Consider the following 8,549-nt stretch of genomic DNA (forward strand, 5'->3'; position numbering starts at 1 on the left):
AGGCGAAGAGGGGGGGAATGTTAGCAGCAAGCTAACGGGGACACTATTTTTTGAAGTTCTCCTTGTAAAACATTTATTATTTTGATAAATCGGGAATATTGTAACTTCTATTTTCTCTTATAAACCTTGTAATTAATGAGCCGGGGCTACAAGCTTCCAGATTGTATCAGCCAGTCAATTCCTAGCTTTGATAGAACTCCAAATTATTAGTTTTGACCACCCAAAAACCTTGGCTCAGGTATAAAAGCCAATTTTTGTAAGTTTTTAATAAGTTTTTGGATAAGAATTACACAGCGTGAGCTAACGGTGCTCACTTCTCTCCTTCTCGCGCTTCCTACTCTCTCTCTGATTGTCACATTGCAAATGCGTTTGTTGCATTGCAACCGCAAGTAAGAGCTCTACGCATTGACGTAAGCCATTCACAATATTTCATTGCTTTTGGCATCGCCAACCCGCGACCTAATTTCATCATAACTAGGAATTTACACTTTTAAATCGAAAACTAAGCATAGGTGGGGTATTGGGGCATCATTGCTAAGCATTTAGATGCATTATGGGTCGAAAACAACTAGGTCAAAAATCCACTGCTGTTAATAATCGCGATTTTGGAACTTGACCTAAAGTGGGGTTTGAGACCATGGCATATGTGCTTAGGTCTTGTAAACTTGTCTTAGAAGTTTTGTTATGTTTGGATGTCATTTGATGATGTAACAGATGTGATTTGCTTACCGATGAGCGATTAGCTTTTGGTGATTTCAGTCACTTGAGGGTAGCTTGAGTTAGATGCGAATTGTTAGTTGTTTTCCGAGAGATTGACAACCTCTTGTAACCTCTATGTACTAGTCGAGTCAGCTTCGTCGCATGGTTTGACAGATTAATCGTGGTTCTTGCTAATAGTACAATAAGATAGGATGGTGAGGTTAGACATGCGTCCCACAGGGAGGGCATGTGGGACAAGTTCCTTAGGTCCTCCACCACTCACTTCACGCTCACCCTTTGGACTTACTAATTCTAGCCCTCTTCCCACCTAGGAAAGCAGCGTGCAGTTGAACAGGCTTTTATTGCTTCTCAAAGAAAGGGTGGTAACAGTAATGCAGCCACTTCTTATGGTTCTGCTGCGAGTGGCAAAAATTATGTTCCTAATGCTTCTGCTGGCAGTACTTCGTCTGGCAATTCTGGTGATAAGGGCAAAAAGAAGATGCGCTGCCATTATTGTAAAGCCAATGATCACTTGATCAAGTCGTGTCCTAAGTTGAAGGCCAAAGAGGCTAAGAAGAAAGTGGGTGGTTCCACTGCAAATGCTGGTTCCACTACAAATGCAGCCATTGTTGAGTCTTCTGTGAAAGGAGACTGTGTTGCTGATGTTGATGCAGAATGGGCTTTTAGCGCAGAGTGCACTTACAATCCTGCTGTCCATAATGCATGCTTGTCAGTTGCTGCAGATTCACATGTGTGGTATTTCGACAGTGGTGCTACAAAGCACATTACCTCACCTCGTGAATTGTTTACCTCTCTCGACTCTGTCCCTGATGGGAATTCTGTCACTTGTGCCAACAATGCCTCTTATCCGGTTCAGGGAGTTGGAAAGATTGTGCTTACTGCTGCAAATGGCAGTTCTTTCATACTTGTTGATGCACTTTATGTACCTGGGATCAAGAAGAATCTCTTGTCTGTATCCGCACTTGCTAGACTTGGACTTGTAGTCAAATTTGTGGATGACAGATGTACAATTCATGATCTCAGGTTTGGTGAGATGAAATTGTTGCATCAGGCCTTTTGTGCCGTGGGCTGTAGAAGCTCACTTTGTATGACAAGTGTGGACAAAATTTTGCAAATGCTGTTGCAGATTCAAGGGCTATTTTAGATGCAAAACTTTGGCATGCACGTTTTCGTCATCTGAATTTTGCCAGTTTGCTGCGTTTGCAAAAATCTAATATGGTTGCTTCTTTGCCACCTCTTGAAGCACCTGTCAAACATGTTTGTGAAGGCTGTATTTTGGGGAAGATGCAACGTTCTAAGTTTCCAAAGGATGGTTCAATTCGGGCCACATGCATGTTGCAGCTTGTGCATAGTGATGTTTGTGGGCCCATGCAAACTCCGTCCTTGGGCAATTACCTGTACTTCGTGACTTTCATTGATGATTACTCGAGGCATGCATGGGTATTTTCACTTAAAGCGAAGTCCGAAGTTTTTATGTGCTTCAAATAATTTTTGGCTATGGCTGAAAATGTCTCGAAATGTACTATGGGCAACCTCCGTTCCGATCGAGGGGGGGAGTATATGTCTCATGAATTTAATGCATTTCTGGCTAGTCGTGGGATAAAACACCAATGTACAGTGCCTTATATGCCTCATCAAAATGGTTTTGCTGAGAGGAAAAACAGGTCACTGACGGAAATGGCACGATGTATGGTCAAAAGTCAAGCTTTACCGCATTCTTTTTGGCTTAAGGCCATCATGTGTGCCACTTATGTACTAAACAGGTGTCCTACGAAAGCTTTGCAGTCTATTACTCCATATGAAGCATGGCATGATAGAAAGCCTTCTATTGAGCACATGCATGTTTTTTGGTTTTTGGCATATGCTTTGGTGCCACAAGTGCAGCGCAGAAAATTGGATGATAAGGCTGTCAAATGTTGCCTCTTTTCAGTGGTGGAAATATGAATGTAAGTTCCAATGAGGCAAATGTAAGTTCCTTTGGCTGTGTCTAGTTTACATGATGTTGAGGAGCCTCTGTCTTTTGATGAAGCACAGAATTCAGAAAATTGGATGGCTGCCATGCAATCAGAATATGATGCACTTATAGAAAATGACACATGGACTTTATGTGATTTGCCTCCTGGAAAAAAGGCCATTGGTACGAATTGGGTTTACAAGTTGAAACGCAAGCCGGATGGTGAGATTGATCGCCATAAGGCTCGACTTGTTGCAAAGGGTTATGCACAGCAAAAAGGCATAGATTATGAAGAGACTTTTGCTCCCACTTGTCGTATGACTACTGTACATTTTCTATGTGCATTGGCAGCTCATTTTGGTTGGGATGTACATCAATCAGACATTGTTACTGCTTTCTTGAATGGTGACATATTTGAGGAAGTTTATGTAACGCAGCCTCGCGGTTTTGTCATAAAAGGACAAGAGGACAAAGTGTGCAAATGTAACAAGGCTTTGTATGGGTTGAAGCACTCTCCTCGTGCTTGGTATGAGAAAGCTGACACTCATTTGGTCAAACAAGGCTTTCATAACAGTCCAACAGAAAGCACATTGTATGTAAAGCGTGAGGGTGATGTATTTCTCATCGTGGTTCTTTATGTTGATGATTTGTTGATCACTGGACCAAATGAGAGATATATTGCTGAATTTAAGGCTGATTTGAATGCTACTTTCAAGATGAAAGATTTGGGGTTGTTGCATCATTATTTGGGTATACAGTTTAAGCAGTGTGATGGTGGTATTGCCTTGTGTCAGAAAAGTTACATAGAGACATTGCTATGTAAGTTTGGACTTGAGGATTGCAAACCTATTGCCACTCCCATGGAAACAGATTTGAAGTTGAGTCTACATGATGTTGGTGATCCTGCTGATGTCACTCTTTACCAAACTGTTGTTGGCTGCCTCATTTATGTATGCAACACGAAGCCAGATATTGAGTTTGCAGTCTCACAGGTCAGCAGATTTATGCATAGCCCAGGGTCTAAGCATTGGCAAGCTGTCAAGAGGATTTTCCGCTACCTTAGTGGCACTTTACATCTTGGCTTGTTTTATCCCAAGGGGGGATCATTGTCGCCAGACTTACATGCTTTTTCGGACTCAGATTGGGCTGGTTGTTTTGACACGAGAGTGTCCACAAATGGTTTTTGTTTCATGCTTGGCAGTTCATGTATATCATGGGTGAGCAAGAAGTAACCTACTGTGGCCACTTCGAGTTGTGAGGCTGAGTACAGGGCAGTCTTCACAGCTACGGTTGAATGTGTATGGCTCAGACGCCTTATGGCTGATTTGGGTGTTGGACAGGACAATGCCAACACTATCTACACTGATAGTCAGAGCGCATTGGCAGTTGTGAGAAACCCAGTTTTTCATGCTCGCACAAAGCACATTGAGGTGCATTACCACTATGTCAGGGAGAGGCTCTCAGCAGGAGAGATCAGCTTGGCTTATGTGCCAACACAGGACAACCTTGCAGATATTTTTACAAAGGCATTGTCTCGTGGGAAGCTTGAAGCTTTCCGCAAAGCTTTGGGCTTACTCCCCTTTGTGGACTGATCCTGTCCTTAGGGCATGGCACTTCCCTTTACTCATGTGCCAGCTCTCGTTCACCGCATCACTCCAGGGGGGATTTGTTACCATATACATGTGGTAGTGATGTGTGTGAACACACTAGGACCGCCGGGGCATTTTTTCCCTCTTTAGGAGGTTTTTTCCCCCGTGCATTGTATATACGCCCATCACTCTAGGGCTATCTATCTTTCCATTGCACACTAAGTAATACACTCTCTATTGTGTGCCTTGAGCTTCCTTCGTCTTCTCCAAGCTGTGTGTGTTTCTCTGCAACCCTAATTCCAACAAAATTTGGGTTGTAAACACCTAAAAAACTAGGTGAGTGGCCTTCACGGGCACTCACCAACACTTCTAGAGTGTTGAGGTCACATGCACCTACGTTCTGGTCGTGTGCTAGAGGACGATCACATAGAGAGTGTTTTTGTTTACGTGGGCACTCATTATTCCTCCACCTTAGGCTCTAGGCCCTCAGCGGGAACCCAAGGTAGTACCACTTAGGACCCACATATTGCGTCTAGTGACTCTTCCTGTGACTACGATGTCATGGAAGGTTACTCGATGCCTAGTCCCAATAGTTTGATCAAAGACATGCATGCCATGTGCCCACGGTCCGGGCCGAGCGTGCTTAGCCGCTTGAAGAAAACTTTTAGTAAAGCTACTCGCTTCAAACATCTAGCTAACGAGGTAAATGAAGGGGTTGGGAAAGTAAAATTTCCATTCATGACCAATGTAGACCCCATGCTCTTGGAGAGTGTGCACGTGAATACTCCATTCATTGCACCCCCTGACTCTTTAGAGTTATTCCCCTCCGAGGTTATATTACCAGATAGTAGAAGCCTTGCTGAAGTGCAAGAGGTTGAGTGGTATATCATTGCGGCTAGGGAAAAGAAAATTGAGAGTTTACGTAGGGCAGAGCAATAAAGAGACCTAATGGCGAAGGCCCCTATGTCAACATCCATGCTAGGCGAGCAATCGAGTGCTCCTAAATTAGCAACCACTAAGGGTCAACCCATAGGGAGTCACATTGCATCTAGTTCAAAGGACACCCCTAGCATCTCAATTCTAGATGGAGCATTCCTAAACGAGAACTGGGAGTATGAACTACAAACAAAAACTCTAACCAACCTATACACAGGTCACATCTATCACGTGGGTTGGTTAGATGTCCTACAATCCACAACGGGTGCTACTAGCGTAGAGGATCAACAACAAAGAGTTTGTGATGTCATCCATAGGGTTATTGAGCTAGAGAGGTAGAACAAAGGGATCCACATGCCTTCAATGGGTCTCATGAGATTCTTGGATACAGGGAAGTCTAAGCAACCAACATTATCGCAAACAGAGACTCCCTCGGTAAGTCTGATGAATCCTCCATATGTTGTTTCTCCAGGGGTCTCTGTACAATCTGAGCCCACAAGTGATAGCTTTACCTTTCCAAGTCTAGCTCATCTCTCTCTTGATGACACCACAGCTGCCATGCCTACCCCAATGATGGGCATGACAAAAAACATGCCATGGACCTCATTTGTTAGTAAAGCACCTCTACATGGTAGCCCAATTCTTGCAACATTACCTACAAGTGTGTATCAATCATATGCACCTATGGGACCCCATGCTCATGTAGCTCCTACCCCTCCCATTGTTTCAACAATTTATGTTGCACAACCACAACACCCAAGCTCTTATTTCAATGGGACCATACTGGCTAGCATTAGCATGTCACATCTGACGTCTACTATGCCTAGGGCCACACATATAACCTTTGGGCCACGACATGGCACAACACCGTACCAAACTTAGAACTCAAGGGCTTCCTATACCCCAAGCCCAATACCAACCCCCATTCCACATGCAGCTCCAGAAAGCCCAACGAGAGGAAGGAGAGTCAGTGAGAGACTTTATTTGTCATTTGAAGCATTTGAATTCTCGTTGTAATCCAAATGAGTGCTTCAATAATAACCAATTGCTTGATAGATTCATTAGGGAACTACGACATGAGGATATCTACAATGACCTAGTCATTAAAGGTATCACCACTTGGGAAGCAGTCACCACCAATGCAATCCAGTTGGAGGATAATTTAATGATTCAAGGAGAAAGAGTGTTCGTTGAGCCTAACTCTACTAGCTTACAAGCATCAGGGCATCAGCCAATGACCCTAAAGCCTATTGCTAAGGAGTCAAAGATATATGAGATGACTTTAGCAGATCTCACCAAGGCTATTCAAGAGAGTCTTAGAGACAATTGTGATCCATAAAACAATCATATGTATCCAATAAGGGAGAAACAATGGTGCTCAGTTTGCTATGGTCCGCATAGTACCAGTGAATGCCCTACTTTTAGAGTAAAATTTAATAGGGATTGCAATGCATGTGGGAGGTATGGTCATCAAGCTAAGGATTGCATAGTATTTAAATGCACGATGGCCAATAGACCAACCTTAGCATCATAGACGGACACACCTCGAGTGCCTGCATTGATGCCAGCCACACCTCTTGAACAAACGTCACAACACATGGTTCCTAGGGCTGAAAATGTTGTTCAAACAACACCCTTACCACCTCCAGTGCTAGGACCGCAACCACCACATCCAAGAATCAATTATGTGAATCAAGTGGGTTGTGAGAGACATTTATAGTTGGTTTGGAAGCAGATGAGGAGGATATAGACCCTAATATTGCCTATGGTATTGATGCCCTTGAGGAAAGTCCACAATACTACCTGGATACAAACCAATCACGCGAGCACATCTACAATGTCGATAATCATGTGTAATCGATGTGGCATAGATCATTTGATTTCCCAATGCCCTAATAATCCAAATGCACCAAAGATAACACCAAATTTAATTGAGGTTAGTGAGGAGCCGACACAAAGTACACATGTGATACCAGTAAATGTACTCACACGATCGATGCTCCAAAACCAAAATTATATTCTTGAAGAAAGAGACACGGCATCAATTGCCTAATCTTAGAAGAAGAAGAAAACACAAAGGAAGAGATTGTAAAATCAGCGAAGTCAGACCCCAGTTCGAAGACCAACATAGGGACTAGTGAGGACCCCGTATATTTGAGCGAGACTGAAGAGGATTCTGATTTGAGTGAAACCATGGAGACTAAAACAACCACTAGGAAAGAAAAAAACAAGAAAGATTGTAATGAGCCACAATGGTCAGGACCCAAGAAGAAGATAGGAACTTACCCAAACCCTACAAAGGAGATCGAGCGAGTCCAGCAATTAAGGAGTTTGGTAGAAGAGACCCAACGGGATCTAGAGCCAGCATCTAGGCAGATCCAGATTATCGACAAAGTGCTCCCTATGCAAAAGCAACCTCACAATATCCATATACCACTTGCCATACCTAGTGTCATCGAAGAAGAAAGTGACTTCAAGTCATGGGAAAGTGGGTGTACTCCCTTCTTGTTGGAGAGAATGTTTATAGAGAGATTACCTGACCCTATCAAAGAAATAGAGATTCCATCTTCCCCATGTCAAGGGACTGAAGCCCAACAAGTGCCATTAAATATTGCCAAATTGATGGATTTCATGGCTTTAGAAGTTAGAACCACCATCATGTCCAAACTATATGGAGACCCCGAGCTATTGTTAGCTCTTCAAGCTTTCCTCAATAGAGAACTAAAACTCAGGCTACCACAATTTGCACACATGGATGGAGCTAGGGAGGTGCCAATAGAGGAGGAACACTTAGATCCACAACCCAACCTAGATGAGAACTCTGTTGTTGAAATACATGTGAACAAGTTGGGAAAATACTTTGAAGGCGATGAATCCAATGCGACCATACCGATCACTACCAAGGGATTAACTATGAAGGGAATCCTTGATGGAGGCGCTAGGGTTAGCATTGTGACTAAAAATTGCTGGGAAACTATGGGAAGACCTCACCTTGGGACCACAAACATAGTGGCAAAGATGGCCAATGGGACTATTGTTAAGCCTACTGGGATGCTAGAAGATCTCAAGATCAAGGTCTTTAGACACAAAATAAGGAATACCTTCATTGTTATGGATTTCTCCAACCACACTATGTCATCTAAGATGATCTTAGTACGTCCTTTCATGAGGGAAGCAAAAATGGTGTATGACTAGTCTAAAAACCATGTCTACTTGCGCTTCCAAGATTTTTTCATTTGAGTTGATCTTGTAAGTGGTCGGGCGCATCCTCTAGTAAAAAAAATTATAATTGGTCATAGATCTGACACTACAGTTCACTCTGTCCCATTGTAGTATTTTTACAGATAAAA

This window comes from Adiantum capillus-veneris, chromosome 28 (assembly GCF_014529385.1).
Source record: "Adiantum capillus-veneris isolate H3 chromosome 28, ASM1452938v2, whole genome shotgun sequence".
Lineage (NCBI taxonomy): Eukaryota > Viridiplantae > Streptophyta > Polypodiopsida > Polypodiales > Pteridaceae > Adiantum > Adiantum capillus-veneris.